This window comes from Triticum dicoccoides, chromosome 2B (genome assembly GCF_002162155.2).
Source record: "Triticum dicoccoides isolate Atlit2015 ecotype Zavitan chromosome 2B, WEW_v2.0, whole genome shotgun sequence".
Taxonomy (NCBI): Eukaryota; Viridiplantae; Streptophyta; class Magnoliopsida; order Poales; family Poaceae; genus Triticum; species Triticum dicoccoides.
The window spans coordinates 101,796,898-101,818,436 of record NC_041383.1 but is presented as its reverse complement, the minus strand read 5'-3'; the positions used below and the strand labels follow the sequence as shown (position 1 = coordinate 101,818,436).

The following is a 21,539-nucleotide window of genomic DNA, read 5'->3' as shown; positions in this document are numbered from 1 at the left end:
TTAAAAAAATAAAAGAAAATGATGAAAATGTCAAAAAAATAAAAGAAAAATAAGTTTCCCATATGATATGTGGTCTAGTTGTTGGGAAAAATTGCAAATGTGAATTTCGACTTTATTTGCAAAATCTCTCGAGAATTTGTAAAAATGAGCATAACTTTTGCATACTAACTCGGATGAAAAAGTTTTTTATATGAAAAATCATCTACTCGAAAAGTTACATCCAAATTTAATCTGGGGAACCCCGTTAAACATTTTCAAAATCCTCAAAAACCTAACAGAAAAAAAGTTACGGGGCTTTTAAGATCTAGAGGCAAACAAATTCATCAAATTTCAGTTTTTTTAATTTTTGTTAAATCTGGTCAAACTATGGTCAAACTAATTATTCAACAATATTAGTGTTACTAAATAATTATTTCAGTTTTTTTGAATTTTGGTCAAATCTGGTCAAACTATGGTCAAACTGTGGTCAAACAATGGTCAAACTAATTATTCAAGATATATTAGTGTTACTAAATATTAGTGTTATTTTTTTAGAACAATAGTTTCAAACTCAAACAGTGAAATGTGTGACTTCATGCTCAAGCTAAATTCCTGAGGTTAATAGGATTGACATCTTACAATTGTCAGGAAAGCAACAAGTGCAGACTTGGAAACGAGGGAGAATAGAACCCGAAAGTTAAGCCAGCTCAGGCTGGAGTAGTGAGAGGATGGGTGACCGTCCGGGAAGTTAGATGATTTGGAATGATGAGGGGTGATTAGAGATTAAATTGAGCAGTGATGAGGGGTGATTAGAGATTGGAGGTTAAAATAATTCAGAAATTTGAAAATTAGGGAAAAAAATCGATTTTTTTTCGAAAAAATTCAAAAAAAACTCAGAGATTAGAGATTAGTAGTAGCGCGGGTTTTTACCCACGCTACTACTAACGGACGTAGTAGTAGCGCCTTATTAGTAGCGCCGACCCCCGCGCTACTAATAGGCCCAAAACCTGCGCTATTGCTAGGCTTTTCCCTAGTAGTGGCTCCATGGTGCCAAAAGCCCCGCCGTAGTGTGCATCCACCGCCGACGCCACCTCTTCCTGTCCTGAGTAAATACTCCCATTGTATTTCACCGATCTAAGAACATTGTTTCTCTGCCTGTGACTCGCGTGTTGATGGAAAAGCCTAGTGCTCCCATCCCCTTCCCGGAGCTGTAGTAGCCTGGAGCGTTGCCTTGCGATAGTTCTCTCTAATGAGCATAATCCTAGCAGCTTCCTCTTTAAGCATCGCCTCAGATCACGCTCTGCATTTGATAGCTGCCTCGACTCCATGGCGATGTCAAGTTGCTTTATCACCTCCTAGGCAATGGATATAAGTAACTTCACATTCCCAATCCAACGGTTGCTCCACTTCTGAAAGCTGACCGCCTTGGCCCGTAGTTTGTTTTGAAGCATGAGGTAGTCGTTCGAGGCATTAGGAGTGGAGTCCCAAGCCGTGTGCACTATGTCCATGAAACCCTCCGCCTTGATCTAGAAAGCCTCATACTTAAACCTTTTCCTCATCGTAATCTCCATGTTCATATAAAGCATTAGTGGGTAGTGATCCGATACTGCCGTTCCCAGCGCAGAGAGGAAACATGACGGGAATGATTCATCCCATTCATTGGAGACAAACACATGATCGATTTTTTCCAGTGTTGCATTTTGTCTCTCGTTGGACCATGTGTACCGCCGCCCATTTAAGTATAGCTCCTTCAATTCTAGCAAGTTCAGTTTAGATCTAAACCGCCTCAACATCCTTCGATTAATTATGTCATTGCTCTTGTCCTCCTGCCGAGCCAGGAGGTTAAAGTCTCCCACCACTAGCCAGGGCCCCGCATGTAAGTCTCGTATATCCACCAGGTCCTGCATGTCAAGTTTGTCGGCCTCCTCCTGAGGGACATAGACACAAGTCAGCCACCATGCTTGCTCATCCTCTGGGCACTTGACCAGTGCTATCAACGTATGATTTGTATAGTGCAGACTAGACAAGTGGGTGATATAGAGTCATCCCAAGCCACCAAGAGCCCACCACGAGTGCCTAATGCCGGTAAGTAGAAAAACTTCTCATATTTATTTCTGAGGCATTGATGCACAATGCTCACCGATACATCATGCAATTTAGTTCTTGTAAACATACAATAGCCGGCTTGGCCGATGTCACCATCTGAAATAAGGCATTCCTGCTAGCCCAAGCATTTAGCCCATAGACATTCCACACCAAGATTTTAAGGGGCTGTGCATTCATTTCCAATGCCCACAACATCCCCTCCTAGCTGAGCGAACAGCTAGACCACGATGGCACCCTCGATCCATGGCTCCTGAGGTGACTCCCATCGAAAAAACGCCAGCACAGCCACGATGTGGGCGTCTGAGAGGGGGCGTGAGAAAGGTCAACATACATCCGAAGAGCATCCCCCCAAATAGCCTCCTCCTCATGTGCCAAGCACAACTTTCTGATGAGCACTTGCTGCGGCTTGGTTGCCGCATGTTTGGCGATCCTGGCGATCCTCCTGGGCGTGACGTCCAACCTCGGCTTCTTCCTTGATTGACAGCACGTGTGTGCCGCAGTCCTATTCTTTGGTCTTGGCAGGATCGGAGACAGTGTTTGTCGCACGCCAGCACAAAAATTCCCCACATGTACGTGACACTACTAGAAAAAGGGCTATAGATGGGATTGACACTAATGGCGCACCAGACAGGTGGTGCACCATTAGTATATACTAATGGCGCACCACCTTCTGATGCGCCATTAGAGTTGAAACTACTAATGGCGCACCATGTCCACGGTGCGCCATTAGTATCAAATTTTTTTTGAACTAGTGCGCCTGTCCAAACATACTAATGGCGCATCCATAGTAAGTGCGCCATTACTAGTTGTAACTAGTAATGGCGCACCAGCCCTGGCCCCGGCCCGGCCCCCTCCTCCTCTGCCTCCGGATCTGCCGCTCCCCCTCACCCTACTGCGTGCTCCTCCGCGCGGCGCTCTTCGGGCCCGACACGCCCGACCGCCTCGCCTCCTCCGCCGGGGCCTCCCCCGTCGGCTCCCCCGCCGGCGGCAACATATTCCGCTTCAAGGCCGAGGTGCCGAGGAACGCCAAGCGGGCGCTCTTCGCCGGCGGGGACGACCAGGACCTGCTCTTCCCCGGCATCTTCACCCCCAAGGGCTCCGGCCCCAGGAAGATCCCCAGGTCGCCCTACAAGGTTGGTCGATTACTTCCGATTTCATGGTTTATTCTTGATTTGCTTTCTTGGTGTGGGGAATTCCTCTTTATCTTCTTCTTTCGTCGCCAAAGATTCCATCTTTCCTCATGATTTTCCTGTACAAAGAGAGAATCTCACGGGAATGTGATTCTCCTGCCTGCTGCTTCTGCCAGGTGCTGGATGCGCCCGCATTGCAGGACAACTTCTACCTCAACCTCGTGGATTGGTCTTCGCACAATGTCCTCTCGGTCGGATTGGGGAATTGCGTCTACCTATGGAATGCATGCAGCAGCAAGGTATCAATGTCATCCTCGCACGATTTCTTTTCTGAGAATTGAAGAGAGAGATCCTAATAAACAAGTTTATCACTCCGCAGGTCACCAAGCTCTGCGATTTGGGGGCGGACGACACCGTTTGTTCCGTGAGTTGGGCGCAGCGTGGCACCCACCTGGCTGTAGGGACTAACCAAGGCACCGTCCAGGTTTTCATCTTGCTCCCATCTGAAATTGATCAAATGACATGTTCAGGATCTGTCAAAGTTTAGGATGACACTTTAATTTACTTTTGCCGAAAGCTTCAATTCAGACACAAAATAATACAGTAGTAAGCCTTGCATTGTGGAAACGACATCAAAGTAAGATTGTGAGAGTTTCAGAATTTTGCAATACTACCACTGCTCACCAGCAGGCCTTGCATTGTGGTACTTTCATCAGGGGTTACTTAGTTGATGATACTATTTCTTCCTGGTTATACCCATTTCTTCTAAACAAAATCATGACCAATGCGTCAAGTCAGTGCTGCGCACATACAACCAATGGATGAGGGAAATGATAAAGTTTTTTAAATAACCTGAACTAATGTAAACATCATCTTTATCGATGTGTACTTTTAGCCCATAGTATTTCGGTTGGTAAAACTTAGTAATCCTGTTGATGTTTGGTATTGGTATAACAATTTGACATTCCAAGGGTGTCTAAATTCTGAATTCCTGATTATCATCTTCGATGTTATCTTATTTAGATATGGGATGCAACACGCTGTAAAAGAATGAGAACCATGGAAAGCCATCGCATGCGAGTAGGTGCTCTTGCATGGAACTCTTCATTGCTTTCTTCTGGCAGTCGTGACAAGAACATCCTTCATCATGATCTACACGGCCTTCTTGCATCTGGTGGTGGAACTGCAGATAGGTGCATAAGATTTTGGAATACGACCACAAATACACACTTGAGTTCCATGGATACAGGGAGTCAGGTAATAATCTAGCTATCTAGTTTATCTATCAGCTACATGCAACCCTTGTTTGTGTTTTTGAATTAAATTGATTTCTTATTTGCACTTCCAAATTTCAAGTATAATCATATCTACTCTTAAGCCGGATAACTCTCAGAACCTTTTAGCACCGTTACTGACTGAATACTTCAGTCATACCAATTCACTAGTTTTCCTGCAAAAATCAGAAAAGATCAAGACTGGCTGAGCTCTGTTGTACAAAAACTGAAGTTTTGGATCACCTATACAGCTCTAATATAATGCAACCGAAGTCCTTATAGTCCCATCCTTCTAGAAAGCACCAAATTTATATCAAAATGGCATCATGGATTCCTTTTGGAAACAGTCTATGGACATTTTAATTGCTATGTTTTTGTAGTTGTAGATAAAATTGATTCTTGTAGTTGTCATGTTAGAGACCTGCACAGATATCATGTGTTCTGAAGGCATGGGATTGCTTATGTAGAATTGTGGAAGGGGTAGATTTAAAAACATGCTGCTCTTCACATGTACTGATTATGCTAAATGTCTTGACAGGTCTATAATCTTGTGTGGTCAAAGAATGTGAATGAGCTTGTTAGCACACACGGATACTCCCAGAATCAGATAATAGTGTGGCGGTATCCAACGATGTCAAAGGTATGCCACAAGCTTACACTGTAGCTCATTTATACCATACTGTCTCTCGTTTGTTATTAATTGTGTCCATTCTCTTTATTTGTATAGCTTGCCACGTTGACAGGACATACATTCAGAGTATTATATTTAGCCGTCTCCCCTGATGGACAGGTGAAATACTCCCTCTTTGATCCCTATATATGCTATGGACCTGACATTTTGTTTTAGTTCTGTTCTTCTGTTAGAGGTGTCTAGTGTAATTTGTTCTCACTGTTCTTTTTTCTTGTCAATATTGACATCAACAGACAATTGTTACTGGTGCTGGTGACGAGACGCTCCGGTTTTGGAACGTGTTTCCGTCTCCCAAGTCCCAGGTATTTGCTTGATGTTTGAAAATATGGTTTTCCTGTCTATATAACTCCACTTCAGGCGGCGTTCCTCTAACTGCTTTCCTTTTTCCTATTATATACAGAGTTCTGACAGCTTAAGTAGCATTGGAGCGACATCATTTGTTAGGAGCTACATCCGGTGACTCGACGAAATCGGGCTTGTAAGTTATTGCGGCAAGTGCTGATCGTCATCAGCACCATTCAATTCCCACACGACCTCCTTCTGTCCATTTGCCGCCGAAGCCAGCACCATTTTAGAGATTGCACGGCAGGGGATGATTGACTGGCTGGCTAGCGCAGATCCGATCCCCTCTCCCGCGCTGGAAGCGGCGCATATCTATTGTTGTTTAGCGGGAAATTCCTCTTGTTTTAGCAACTGAGAAATCTGTTGGCGTGTCGATTATGCGCTTGACTGATGATATACAAGCTGTAGCTCTATTCAGAACATCATGAAATTCAGAACTGGACCTCGCTGGCCTGTGTCAAGGCCTGTGGAGGAATTCAGAATTTGGCCATGTCCTCTGATGGATGCAGTGGGTTAAAATTATCTGTCTGGGTGAAAATCCACATGTTGATCATCCGATTTTTTCAAGTACAGCCTAGCGGTGGCAGTCACTGTTGTGTCCGTGAATGTGAGAGTGATTGGTTTTGGTTGGACGTCGCGATCGGACAGTGCATGACAGAGTGCGCCATTAGTTTAAACTAGTAATGTGTGCTGTCTATATTTTGTCAAATTATATATTTTGTAACCTGTGCAAAAAACAGAAAATAAAAAGTAAAAAAAACCTAATATTCATACTAATGGCGCATCACATGACAGTGCGCCATTAGTATGACAAAGCATACTAATGGCGCATCACTGGACAGTGCGCCATTAGTATGTCGCGGTCACTAATGGCGCACCCCATTATTGTGCACCATTAGTATGCCAAAGCACCTGGGTATACATGGCCCCTGGGAGGCATACTAATGGCGCACCCTGGCCTATACTAATGGCGCACCAGTGGTGCACCATTAATATACCAGATACTAATGGCGCACCAGTGGTGCGCCATTAGTAAAAATTACTAATGGCGTGCTAGTAATGGCGCACCACTGATGCGCCATTAATGGCCAAATTAGGTGCGCCATTAGTAGGGGTTTTTCTAGTAGTGTGAAACTCGTTCCCCGCCCCGGCCTGCATGGGAACAACAATGCATGGCCTCGGATCTGGCGCATGGCCCAGCTCCTCCTCAAGTGGGTCTGTAACCACCCCATTCACAGGTCTGCATGGCATCCGGCTGGGCGTGTATGCCATCTAGTTGGCCACACGGCCCACATTGCCCTCGGGCTAGCCCACATTCAACGCGTTCCTGAACATGCATGGCCTCGGATCCTGTGGCAGGCTGGTCTCCCTAGAGGAGACGCGTGTTTCTCTTATTTCAAACTGTAAGATGAGCATGGTTAAGGAGGAAGACGATAAAATTTTATTCTTGTGGAGGCGGAGGACGGAATTTCCTGGAAGCACGTGACGAGGGTTGCTACACCGCGGAGTCTGCCTGCAAGGCACATTTTCTTGGTTAATCCATTCAACTATGAAACAAGCGGTGTGGAAGACTTGGACTCCTCCTAAGGTGAAGTTCTTCATGTGGTTGACCATCTAAAATAGAGTTTGGACCATTGATAGATTGCCCAAGCTAAGGGTGGCTCAATTGTGGTGATTGCCCAGTTTGCAGAAGGGCACAAGAATCAATTGACCACCTTCTGTCTCACCGAATAGCACTTGCCAACCTTCTATTATCAATGTTGCAAATATGCCATAGATGCAATCACATTGTATTATTTATTTACTGTCAATACAATGTCTAATGATTAGTTCATTAATCATTGTCAATACAGTGGCAATGTAGGTGTCTTCTATTTGGCTATTTCATTTATACATTTGTTGGCCCCCTTAGTCCTATTGTGTTCTCCTTCTCTGTTTAGTATTGTCCTATAATGGTTAAGAATCTAATTAATTAATTTGCTTGCTCCTTATGTGCTATATTGGTAGAAGCAAAGATATTTGTATTTACAAGAAAGTAAGTGGGAGTATAATATTTCTAAGCACTTTGTGCGCGTGACACATTGTTGATTGGAAATTATGTAAATTTCTTGACAAGGATTAAGACTTTATTGAAACTAGTTTTTTAGTAAAGTACTTAAACAATATATAGTCTTGGTATTAGGCGTAATGATCTATGGAGATAGTGGTGTCTAATCAGGCATAACCAAAATACATATTAATATTATACTAAAACAAATTAGTATGAAATATGCAGAAAAGAGTTTTGCAAAGTCACATGGAAGGAGTTTTAAGCATGAATCGGTATCATGAAATACCGATGAGTGAAATACATGATTTCAATCACACTTGTGTTAAATATGTTCCATAGTATATAAACAACCAGATATGTCTAGTACTTCAAGTAAGTTGTGAGTAAAGTTATCAGAATGACCAAATTGTTGATCATCGGACAACAATGAAAATGTCGTTAAGTACTAATGACACGCTTCTCGCATATGGCAAATATGAAGAGATTGTTGTAACGAGTTACATCAATACAGGCTCGTTGTAAGTAGTACATCGATAAAACCTTCATCGGTGCTCCAAGAAATTTTTGTTTTCAATTAAATAATTAATGATGGCACGGTAGTTGGAATTGGTCCAAGAAAGTTACCGTGGTGAATTTTATAACAGAAGGCTGAGTAGATTGTCACTTTAAAAGTAACAATAGAGGGTGATGACTCAAAGGTTCTTTTATGAACTTGGTATGTTTCTATATGATCGTGCAAATGGAACACTATTCTCAATAGCGGTTCTCCAACTCAATCTAAGGAATCAAAGGTCCTACCAGTGATTCAATACATATAAAGCCTATTTCACATAAATTATGAATTCTTGTAAAAATATGGCAGATGCATTGAAATGCAAAAGAAACACGATCAGAGGATTGTCAGATTTGATAGGATGAAGTCTATACCACAAGCAAAACATGGATTGACACCGGATTGCCATTGGTGTAAAAGTTAAAAGTGATAACTAGATTATTGACTCTAGTGCAAGTGGGATATTGTTGGAAATATGCCCTAGAGGCAATAATATTATATTATTATATTTCCATATTCATAATTAAGTATTTATATTTCATGCTATAACTGCTATGAACCTGGGATAGGCGATTTAGTGGAAAACTCATATGCACTAGTGAAATGATAACGGATAAAATAAAGGTTCCTAGTCTCACCTCTAAGACTACCTAATAGCCTGCAAGTGCGTAGGGTTTAGTTGTAGATTTGCGAAGTAAGAGTATCAACTCCGCAGGGGCACATGAATCAGACTTTTGCCTCTTGTAGAGAATTATGTAATTTTGTTCCTGGAGATAATTGTAGCCTCAAAGCAGAGTGACGGCAGATATAAATGATTTTTAGTAGTGTTGTGACTTGTAACTAAATAACATAAAAGTAAATGAAACACGGGAACTATAATTATGGGTGAAACAACATAATAAAAAGGGCGTTCTCAGGTAGTCCAGAGTTCCCATTGGTATGTTTCTAGTGCACATATGCATAAGCATAGGATAGACCAGATACTTAAGCCACTGTTGACGAGTATGCTGGGTGGAGTCCAGTATAGTACACGTTCTACTCATGGTAGACTTCGTGACATGCATGCCACCATCATAGTCTCCCTAGAGGGTTACAACTCATGATAATTAAGGGTTTCCCCATGGACGCAACCTCTCTAAGGGTTCTCCGTAATTCCCCGACCAATTGCAAAGACTAGGAGCAGTAGGCTTTTACTATCACCTCCAATTACCTGTGCGTCCTAAACCTTTGCAACGACAGTGATATACATGGCCATAAGGCACAAATGTTGAGTGGGGGCCCTTCACAACATTCATGAAGTTATTAAACTAAGCATTCAACAGGGGATCTCATATCCATAATAACGTTTCATATCCTACACATACCAAGGTTCATCCATATCCCCGAGAACTAGGGGTCTACTCACACATGGGGACAAAAAACATCATAGCAATGGTAATAACATACATGGATGGATGATTCAGATGATACACAAGATGATCCAGTAGGGTTCTTGATGTTGCAGATGATAAGGATGTGGATGACGATGATGATGACAATGATGAAGTGGATGATGAGGATGATGACAATGGTTGATGACATTGTATCTCCCTCATGCATGGTGAGGAGGACCCCCCTCTTCTCCTTCTCAATCCCTCATCCGGATGAACTCCAGAGGCTAGAGTTCTTCCTTATGGAAGTGTTTCTGGTGTCTATGTGCATCTGATCGGGGGTGGAAATAGTCAAACTGGCGGTGCGGCAGCGCGCCATACTGCCGCTTAGATGGGCGTGCGCGGTCGTATGGAACACCGTATTTCTCTATGGAAGCGTGATGACATCCGCTCCTTCGTCCTCCTTGCTTGATTCTTTTATGGAAAGTGATTATCACTTTGAATACCTTTCTGGGGATTTTCTCCATTAAATGATAATACAAGTTTTACAATGATTGGCATTTTTGTCATCCGTACGTTTAGGTTGATCTAACAGTGATAAAATAGTTGGTACTGCTTAGTACTAATTCATAAGTACTCCGAAGTACTAATATTGGTGGGGTCGGTACTCAAATTTGTGTGGGCCCTTCTCTTAATTGAAGGGTAAATTAGTTCATATTTTCCCCAAAACCGCCCCTCATGTCGCCCAATCCAGAACCGCTGCCGCCCTCTCCTCTTGCATTGCCCCTCTTATCCTCTTCCATTGTCACACCCGCCACCATCTCCTCATCAATTTCCCCTCTTATCCTCTTCCATTGTCACACCACCGGTGATCCCTTCCACATCCACCCCCTCTTCCATCCAAGTCAAAAACTCAATGGAGGAAGAGCTCATGCAGATTGCCGGCGGTGAGAAGTACAACTTTGCCACGCAGATGGAGGAGGAGATCCTGCAGATCGCCGGAGGCGATGAGGTGAAGTTATGCAGGCTCAGGGAGATCGTCCCTTGGTTTCAGTACCCGAGGCAGTTAGTGGCTGTACAACAGAGGATGCATCCATATATGTTGAAGAGAGAGAGAGAGGTATGCAGTATCCACATCACCGGAGCGGTTCCACATCAAATACATCATCTGGGTCATGTAGCAGTCAGATTCCCCGAGGGAGGGGACGAGGATTCAGTGGTGGAACTATTGCTCCAAGATCGAGCACCGAGCATCTATATGGTTCTGCTTGAGATCTTGCCATGGGACCCTGTGCCGGAGGAGCCTCCGTCGAGCAACCGTTGGAGGAGGAAGAGATATGTGCCGACGTTGCTTCCCCACCGCTCTCCACGGTTCCCTCGCTGTTCCACTGTCTCATGGGCCGGTGGTCTGCAGCCGAGGAGTAGTAAAGGTATGAGTAAGATTCCCCACTCCTAATCTTCGTACATCTCGTGCTTACAGTCGTGGTGGTAGTGATGATAATAGTTTAGAGAGGGAATGCTAGATGGCATTTTGATCTTAATAAATTGCATGAAGATTTGAGTACATGCTTTTGGGGGCTGGATTATGATGTATATGAACCCTAGGCAAAATTTGTACTGTGGTAGTGGTAGAATTTGATGTTCAACTGCACTTGTACTCCAATCCATAGTATCTGGATCACAGCATAATTAGTTGCAAAGAATAAATTACATTTGAGTATTACGAGTTTAGTAGATAGTGGTACACTCTGGGTACACACTAAAATATTTGAAAACTGCAAGTTCAGTAGACAGTTGTAGATTCTGAAATATTTCAGTATTGAAATTTCACTACTCACCGGTAGACGCTGAAAAATTTAAGTAGTGCAATTTAAATACACACCGATAGACACTAATATATTTTAGTACAACAAGTTCAGTACATAGTTGTAGATTCGGAAATATTTCAGTAGTGCAATTTCACTACACACAGGTAGACACTGAAATATTTCAGTAGTGCAGTTTTAGTAGAGACAGGTAGACACTAACATATTTCAGTAGTGCCCCATCGGTGATCTCTTGTTCAAATATTTAGGCCTTCCTAATGATAAAAAAGAACTAGAAATAAGCACTAAAATAATTTTGGTAGGGATGTTGGCTTACTCATGTTGCAGTGTTGTATAGCATTTTGCTTCACTTCTTGTAAGTACTTCTTGCATGTGCTATGGACTACATTCTGTTTACTCTCATCACAACAGTGATTTTGCATCTTGCAAAAGTCATATTAATTCAACATTTACTTATATGAACTTGGTATTCAAATTGTTGTGACAGATTTCCTTGTCATCTTCAAATCACCATACTATCATTTTTCCAATACCAAATGTATTCAATCTGAAATTTTCAATTATTTATACGCTAAAGATAGAAGCATTGATAGGTTGCTGAAGATGCTGGGCCACACAATAAAAATCCCTTGCTCAACCTCAGCATCAGAAGTTGTTTTGCATTTCATGTTTTGTATTTGAAGACCAGAAGTTGTATTGCATTTCTAGTTGTGACAGTATTTCATGTGATGTATTTGAAGACCAGAAGTTTTTATGCATTACAAGTTCAATCAGATAAATGTAGTACTTGCAGTGTGTGATTTGTGTTTTTCTGTTTTGTATTCCATTCTGTGTGCATGTGTGTGTGGGATCAAAGTCAAATACGGTTCAGATTCGTGTTTTCATGGCGTTGATGCTGAGTTATGTACATGCTGATAACACTGATCAAAGGGAGGCGGGGTGCTGGTGGGAGGCGGTAGTAAAATATTTTAGTGTTTTATCATCGTGAAAACTGTAGAAAATCCATACAACGTCGAAAATCAATGGAACTTATCATGGATGCTTCTCATGGCGGTACAAGGATCTAGAAAGAATTTAGGTCCATTTGAAGCATGTCGGAAAAAAACACGTCCTTCCAGACGGACCCTTACCTCTACCCAAACGGCCTACGATGAAGAAGGTCAATTTTTGCTCATCTTAAGAATGAACCAAAATTTTCCAGCAAGTGAGCATGGCCACCCTTTGAACGAGTTCCGACAATGTGCACATGCCGCGTCACATTCTGGAAGTATTTTAGGCTTTTATCATCGCTAAAACCGTAGAAAATTGATACAACGTCGAAAAACAATGAAACTTAGCATGGATGCTTCTCACTTTTGTACAAGGCTGTAAAAAAGTTGGGTCCATTTGAGGCATGTCGAAAAAACATGTCCTTCGAGACATACCCTTCCCTCCCACCTGAACGGCTTCGTGTGAAGAAGGACAATTTTTCGTCATCTTTAGAACGACACCAAATTTTTCCAGCAAGTGGGCATGGCCACCGAAGTAGCCCATGCAAAATTTGAACAAGTTCCGACAACATGCACACGCGCGTCACAGCCGGGATGTATTCTAGGCTTTTAACGTCGCTAAAAACCTAGAAAATGCATACAACGTCTAAAAACAATGAAACTTGGCACATATGCTTCTCACATTTGTACAAGGCTATAAAAACAAATTGGGTTCATTTGAAGCCTGTTGAGAAAAACCGTCCTTCGAGTCGGACCCTTCCATCCTACCCGAACGGGTTTCGGTGAAGAAGGTCAATTTTTTGCCATCTTCAAAATGACACAAAACAATTCCAGCAAGTGGGCATGCCCACCCTAGTGGTCCCCAACATGCGCATTTTGCGTCACCTCCGAGAAGTATTTTAAGAATTTTATCATCGCAAAAACCTTAGAAAATCCATTCAAATACCGACAACTTTACCAAACTAGTCATGCTTGCTTCTCATGTAGATATAAAGATGTAGAAAATTGTTGGGTCCATTTACATCATGTCCGGCAAGTATTTTTGCAGGTGCTCCATGTGTGTGATTGACATGTGGGATCCATATGTTAAAACCTCAAAGGAAAAAAATGAAGGAAATATGCCCTAGAGGCAATAATAAAGTTATTATTTATTTCCTTATATCATGATAAATGTTTATTATTCATGCTAGAATTGTATTAACCGGAAACTTAGTACATGTGTGAATACATAGACAAAAGATATTGTCCCTAGTATGCCTCTACTTGACTAGCTTGTTAATGAAAGATGGTTATGTTTCCTAACCCTGGACATGTGTTGTCATTTGATAAATGGGATCACATCATTAGGAGAATGATGTGATGGACATGACCCATTTGTTAGCTTAGCATTATGATCATGATAGTTTCATCGCTACTTCTTTCTTCATGACTTATACAAGTTCCTCACACTATGAGGTTATGTAACTCCCGAATATTGGAGTAACACTTTGTGTGCTACCAAACGTCAAAATGTAAATGGCTATTATAAAGATTCTCTATAGGTGTCTCTGAAGGTGTTTGTTGGGTTGGCATAGATCACAATTAGGATACGTCACTCCGTGTTTCGGAGAGGTATCTCTGGGCCCTCCCGGTAATACTCATCACTATAAGCCTTGCAAGAATTGTGACTAATGCGTTAGTTGCAGGATGAAGTATTACGGAAAGAATAAAGAGTCTTGCCAGTAACAAGATTGAACTAGGTATGATGGTACCGACGATCGACTCTTGAGCAAGTAACATAACGATGACAAAGGGAACAACGTATGTTGTCATGCGGTTTGACCGATAAAGATCTTCGTAGAATATGTAGGAACCAATATGAGCATCCAGGTTCTGCTATTGCTTATTGACCGGAGACGTGTCTTGGTCATGTCTACATAGTTCTCGAACCCGTAGGGTCCGCACGCTTAACGCTCGATGACGATTTGCATTATGAGTTATGTGATTTGATGACCGAAGTTTGTTCTGAGTCCCGGATGAGATCACGGATGTGACAAGGAATCTCGAAATGGTGAAGACGTAAAGAACGATATATTGGAAGGCTATATTTGGACATCGGAAAGTTCCAAGTGATTCGGGTATTTTTCGGGGTACCGGAGAGTTACGGGAATTCTCCTGGGGAAGTAATGGGCCTTAATGGGCCATACAGGAAAGGAGAGAAGGGCCTCAAGGGGTGGACGCGCACCCCCCATGGGGTGGTCCGAATTGGACTAGGAGGGGGCGGCGCCTCCCACGTTCCTTCTCCCCTCTTCCTCCTTCCCTCCTTCTCCTACTAGGAATAGGAAAGAGGAGGGAATCCTACTTGGACTGGGGAGTCCTAGTAAGATTGCCCACACCTGGCACGCCCCCCTTGGGCCGGCCACCTCTTCCCTCCCCTCCTTTATATACGTGGCCAGGGGGCATCCCATAGATAGACAAGTTGATCTTTTAGCTGTGTGCGGTGCCCTCCTCCACAGTTACACACCTCGGTCATATCATCGTACGTAGTGCTTAGGCGAAGCCCTGCACCGGTAACTTTATCATCACCGTCACCATGCCATCGTGCTGACGGAACTCTCCCTTGGCCTCAGCTGGATCTAGAGTTCGAGGGACGTCACTGAGCTGAACATGTGCAGATCGCGGAGGTGTCATGCATTCGGTACTTGATCGGTTGGATCGCAAAGACGTTCGACTACATCAACCGCGTTACTTAACGCTTCCACTTTTGGTCTACGAGGTTACGTGGACACACTCTCCCCTCATTGCTATGCATCACCTAGATAGATCTTGCATGATCGTATGAATTTTTTGAAATTACTGCGTTCCCCAACAGTGGCATCCGAGCCAGGTCTATGCGTAGATGTTATATGCATGAGTAGAACACAAAGAGTTGTGGGCAATAATAGTCATACTGCTTACCAGCATGTCATACTTTGATTCGGCGGTATTGTTGGATGAAGCGACCTAGACCGACATTACATGACCGCGTTCATGAGACTGGTTCTACCGACGTGCTCCGCACACAGGTGCCTAGTGGGTGTATTTTTCTCCAACTGTTGTTGAATCGAGTTTGACTATGCCCATTCCTTGTTAAAGGTTAAGACAACACACTTGACGAAAAATCGTTGTGGTTTTGATGCGTAGGTAAGAATGGTTCTTGCTAGAAGCCCATAGCAGCCACGTAAAACTTGGAACAACAAAGTAGAGGATGTCTAACTTGTTTTTGCAGGGCTTGCTGTGATGTGAGATGTGTCGGTGTCAAAACCGGCGGATCTCGGGTACGGGGTCCCGATCTATGCGTCTTAGGCTAATGGTAACAGGAAGCAAGGGACACAATGTTTACCCAGGTTTGGGCCCTCTCGATGGAGGTAAAACCCTACTTCCTTCTTGATGAATATTGAAGATATGAATAGTAGAAGAGTAGATCTACCACGAGATCATAGAGGCTAAACCCTAAGAGCTAGCCTATGATGGTATGATTGTAATTGTGATCGGCCTTCTAAGGACCATCCTCTTCGGTTTATATAGACACCGGAGAGAGCTAGGGTTTACATGGAGTCGGTTACAAGGAAGGAAATGTAATGTCCGGATCGCCAAGCTTGTCTTCCACGCAAAGGAGAGTCCCATCCGGACACGGGCCGGAGTCTTGAGTCTTGTATCTGGATGCTTCAATAGTCCGGACGATGTGTATAGTCCGACTGTCCGGATATCCCCTAATCCAGGACTCCCGCAGTAGCCCCTGAACCAGGCTTCAATGACGATGAGTCCGGCGCGCAGTCTTGTCTTCGGCATTGCAAGGTGGGTTCCTCTTTTCGAATACTCCAAGGTTATTATCGAACACGTAGACCGTGTCTGGATCTGCTACGACGAATAGTGTCCGGTTCTGCGAGATGATCTTCACACACCATTATAGGGAACATAGTATAAATCCATTCCGCTGACACTCTTTGTATGTCGTGCCCTTTCATCATGGCCTGGTCCAACACGAACCGGCGTTTCCTGCCCCACCTCGACTCGTGTTGCGAGGCGGTTTTATTGGCACGTCATGCCAAAGCAGAGACCGTGTTCCTCTTATTATGGGATCTTTCATCAATATGGGTGCGTGTGACCCCACAACGATCGTTGGTATGACTCCGTGTATTTTATATAAGTCTCAAGAGGTCACGCTGAGGACTCTTGATATTCATCCCCCTTATAAAGGGGTCGAGGCCTACGCCTCTTTTCCACCTCCCTTGCTCCTTCACGCACCTCGAGTTCTAACACCCAAGACCTAAGCTCCAACACCCCAGATCCTCCAATATGTCCGGATACGACGCAAAAGGCCGGTGGGTGGCCTCCTCGATCCAAGAGGAGGACATTATGAAGCTTAGGGAGGTCGGATACCTGACCGCCGACATTCAGCACAGGCTTCCTGCTCCAGGGCAAGTTATCCCTACACCGGAGCCCAATGAGAGGGTTGTGTTTGTCCCACACTTCCGCCGAGGCCTGGGCCTCACCCTCGCCCCCTTTGTGAGGGGCTCATGTTCTACTATGGGTTGGATTTTCATGATCTGGCTCCAGACACTATCCTCCATATCTCGTCGTTCACTATTGTGTGCGAGGCTTTTCTCCATGTCACCCCACACTTCGGTTATGGCTCAAGACCTTTAATGTGAAGCCGAAGATGATCGAGGGGCGACATGCGGAGTGTAGAGGTGCCATAATAAGCAGGAACATCGATGCCCCATGGCCAGAGGGTTCTTTCCCGGAAGTATCCAATGTATGGCAACGGAGGTGGTTTTATGTTACAGCTCCCAGAGGCACAAAGTGGGTAGCTGCCCCCGAGTTCCGCTCGGGCCCTCCATCACAGTTGGCGTCTTGGACCAACGTAGGACGGAATTGGGGGCCTGCTGGTGATGTACCAAAACTGCAGAATCGCATCCGGAAGCTTATTGAGAGGGACATAAATCTCGTCAGCATAATTCAAGTGATGCTAATCCAACCGATGTTGCCATGCAAACGTCGGCATCTCCGGATGTGGGAGTTTAATCCAGAGGGTCCGCGGACTATTAAGCACTTCTTCGGCCTGAAGCTCGAAGGGATGTGTAAATTATTCTTCGGACCACAAGTAAAGTGTCCGGACACCATCGAGGATGAGGGCCTAAGCTGCAATCGCCTAGATGCCCAAGTAAGTAACCTTAAAGCTGGACACTTTGTTTTATTTATCATAACTATTATTCTGGAAATCCCTTCGTGGCCAGGAATGGCTCAACAAGGCGGAGAGAATCAGATGTCCAGCGCCACTTCCTGAAGGCTCGCCTAGTCCGACCGTTTCCAAGATGCTTGGCTGGGTGCTCAGCAAAATCCCCTCAGGGAAAGGCGAAGGAAAGGGCGGCGAAGCCGAACTTCACACACTACGCATCCAAACCGGGGGAATCGTTACCTCCCTTGAGGAGGATAGTCGGGAAGGGGAGGCTAAAGCCTCCTCCCCGCGTGGGAGGAAGAGGGCCGCCTCCGAAGACTTGGAGGCGGAGATGCCCAAGCAAGGGAAGAAGGTATCACCAGGGGGCTCTGCAAAGACGGGCACCCTCACCGCGTCGTGCCGACCAACGGGCCAGCCCTCCACCAAGCTGTAAGTTATTCAATAATTCGAGGGTATGGTGTTTCTTTGAGATCCATAACCAGGACTTCGTCTTTTGAAGTCCAGCGAGCAGCTCTTCTCAACAGAGTTCGTCTTCGGGGGATCTTCCTCTAGAGATGATGGAGAGTGAGACCCCCCCACCTGTCCGCCTCATGAAGCGGGCGACACTGATGTGTCGTCACGAAGAAGTCTGGATCTGCCGAAGCCGGAAACTAACACATCCGTCGCCCTAAGCCCAGAGCGTTTGGCTCCCACGGGGCCTCCATGGAAGGGTCCGGCATAGTTCAATGTCCGGCCGGACGTACTGACAGGCCTTCTGGAGCGAGCTGCGCTCTCGGAGGAGCACCATTCTTTCATGAGCATGGTGCTCACAAAGATTTCATCCGCTACAAGCGGTTTGAATGAGGCATATACAAGCTTGCTCAAAGTCTTTGAGGTATGTAGTAAAAAATACACAATTTTTTGGTTGTGAAGCACACGCTAGGTGTGCTCCCTATGGATAGTAGCCCCTGAGACTCTTGTTGCCCGCCATAGGCGGCAAACGGGGGATCACATAGTAATGGCTGCGCCGTACATGTGCGCAGGTATCTAAGGGTCCGGCAGCCTACCAGTCTGTTGAAGTTGCCAAACTAAGGAGGCAGATCGGATCTATTGACGCCGATATCACGCTGGTGAACAAACGGCTGGAACAGTCACAGGGTATGTGCTCTTCTTCCCTTATTATGATGTATAGGAAAATGCGAGAGGGGCATAATATTAATGCAATGTGTTTGTACCGCAGATGGTGCTGCTGCCGTGGAGGCCCTGAGGGCGGAACATGCTCAGGCCAAGGAACAAGCTCAGGCTAGCAATGCGGCTTCCCTAAAGGCGGCCGAAGAATGGAGAGCCGAATAGGCTGCTCATCGCCGAAGCGAGGAAAAGATAGCCGAAATGGTTGGGGAGTTGAAAAATGCCGCCGACCGGTATGTACTCCTTGAAAAGGAGATTAAGGCTAGTTCGGCCGAGCTGGACAAGGCACTTAATGCCTCCAAAGAGATGCGGACCGAGATCCGGGGTATGCAGGAGGAGCTCCAACAGGCCGACAAAATCGTGGTTGGGGGCTCCTACTTACTGCGGACAAAGTTTTTGGATCCGAAGTATGCTCCCCTGGCTGGGCGCTGGAGTCCTGCAGACGCATATATGGACTTGGCAAATAGTACAGCTGACGCTGTCAAGTTCTTCGAGGGTCAAGGTGATAAGGAAGTGGAGAAGCTTTTCTGGTCGCAATTCAATGCTCCCACTCGCCCGCTGCCGCTAATTGAGAAGGTGGCTGCTGTGGCAGAGCTTCACAGGCTGTCCGGTCTTGCAATGCGGTCTGTAATAGTCCATCTTTGGCTGAAGGGGCCTAAGCCGGACAGTTACTTTGGTTTGGTGCAGCAATTCCTTGGGACGTGTCTCGGATTGACGCCATGAGGAGGTCGGCGTGCATAGAGGGTGCACGAATGGCTCTTGCCCGCATTAAAGCCTATTGGACGGATATGGAGGCCACCGTTATAGTGGCTCAGGATCCGGCGGGAGGCCAATATCCAGCCAAGCACTACTTGGCGCAGGTCACAGAAGGTGCCCGCCTAATAGAGGCGCAGTGCTTGAAGAATGTCTTGTTCGAGTGATAAGTCGAATCATTGTAAAAACAATGTGTATTTTTATTATGAGGCTATATTTATACTTTTTCCTGGAAGTATGATTGTGTCCCCTTTGCGGCCGTTTTTATATAAATATGAGTAATCTGAAAGTTAGCAGTCGTTGGCTTCAGCCCCCACGCGTACAATGCGGGGGTGTTCGCAAAAAATATGCTTAATCACACTTGATTCAACGTCTTGGTCCATTAAGGAGGTGATCGCACGTCGAACTAGGCAACCGGACTATATAGCTATAACACTTTCACTTAGACATGTGGGTCTAACGGTGGGGCTACTATGTAGCCCCTGGTACCTATGTGTGCATCCGAATACGGGCGCGTATGTACATGGCCGGGAAACGGTGCTTCGTTAAGGCAGAGGAATCCTAAAGATTCTGGTGAGTCTTCGAGTGGTTGAACAGTCTCTCGCTGTATCATGACAGTCAGTTTTCGGCTTTCTCTATTGAGGTGCTCATCCGAAATAACCAGGGCACAATCGCAGTAGTTCTCCTTTGGCCGCCTTAGCCGATAATAACGGAACATAAGGCGGCAAACCCAGGAGCCGGGCAAACCCAACATTTGACCAAAGACATGATTCGGAGCTGATGCATATAAGGCCAAACTCGTGACGCCGAACACTCCCGAAGGTATTCGGTCTTTGTAAATGAAAACAGGCTGAAGAAAGCCTATTATAAACCATAGATTTCTAGGTACATGCGTTTAATATGTCGTGGCGAAATGCCAATAACGGCAGTATCCTCTGTGGGTATGGGACCCATGGGATGGTTAAACAACAAGAGGCAGTAGAAAAGGTTTACACAGGGGCTTAATCTAAAAAGAAACCTGTTGAACGGGGCCCTGCTGCACGTGTGCGCCTTTGTCTCCGTTGTGCCGTATCCTGGAAGGGTATCGCGTGAACGTTGTCTGTGGAAAAAAAAAGAAAACTCGTAGGAGAGTACAACGTAAGTATGCGATTGATAATAAAATTGTAAGATGTTGGCCCACCAGTAAGGTTGAGCCAGACGTGGGGCTGCATTAAATATTTACAGCCCCTGGTATCCGCTATGGGATTACATATACGGTGCCCTAGTTCAGTTTTATCCGGGCTACCGGACTCGTCTAACCGTGTCTGTGGTCGTAATGACCAGTCATTTTTTTTGATATTGGAGGCCGCTTACAGTCCGGCCGCCAGGGCCGTCGCGTGTTCCTCTACACGTGAAGAGCGCTTTGTGATTCCGCTAACGGTGATGATGCCACGTGGATCGGGCATCTTGAGTGTAAGGTAGCCATAGTGCAGCAATGCGTTGAAGGGGGCGAAGGCCGTTCTTCCAAGCAATGCGTGATAGCCGCTTTGGAAGGGTGTGATGATGAAGAGTAGTTCTTCGCTTCTGGAGTTGCCTGGGGGGCGAATGTTACTTCCAGCACGACGGAGCCCTTGCCGTAGGCTTCAACGCCTGGTATCACCCCTTCAAAGGTGGTGTTGCTTTGGCTAATTCTGGATGGGTTTATCCCCATTTTGCGGACGGTGTCCTCGTATATTAATTTGAGACTACTGCCGCCGCCCACGAGGACACGGGTGAGACGGTATTCGTCGATTATTAGGTCAAGCACCAAGGCCTCTAATCCTCCACGCCGAATACTAGTTCGGCCTTCCATGTGATCGAAAGTGATCAAACGAGACATCCGGTAGTCAGATGTGGGTACGATGGGCTCTACATCATGCGCGTCTCTGAGTGGGCATTCAAGCCTTCTCGTGAATGTGTGAGTCGCGTGGATCATGTTTACTATTTTAACCTCTAGTGGGAATTTTTTCTATCCCCCAGTGTTTGGCTGGCGAGGTTCATCCTCGTCTTCACTTGGTGTTTCCCTCCCCTTGTGTTTGGCATTTAATTTGTCGGCCTGCTTGAAAACCCAGCATTCTCTATGCGTGTGGT

General features: G+C 45.2%; 1 pseudogene; it reads left to right on the top strand.

Annotated features, from left to right (window-relative positions):
- LOC119360582 overlaps nt 1-6,017 on the top strand; it is a 7,527-nt pseudogene extending 1,510 nt beyond the window's left edge.
- The last annotated feature ends 15,522 nt before the right edge of the window (nt 6,018-21,539 follow it).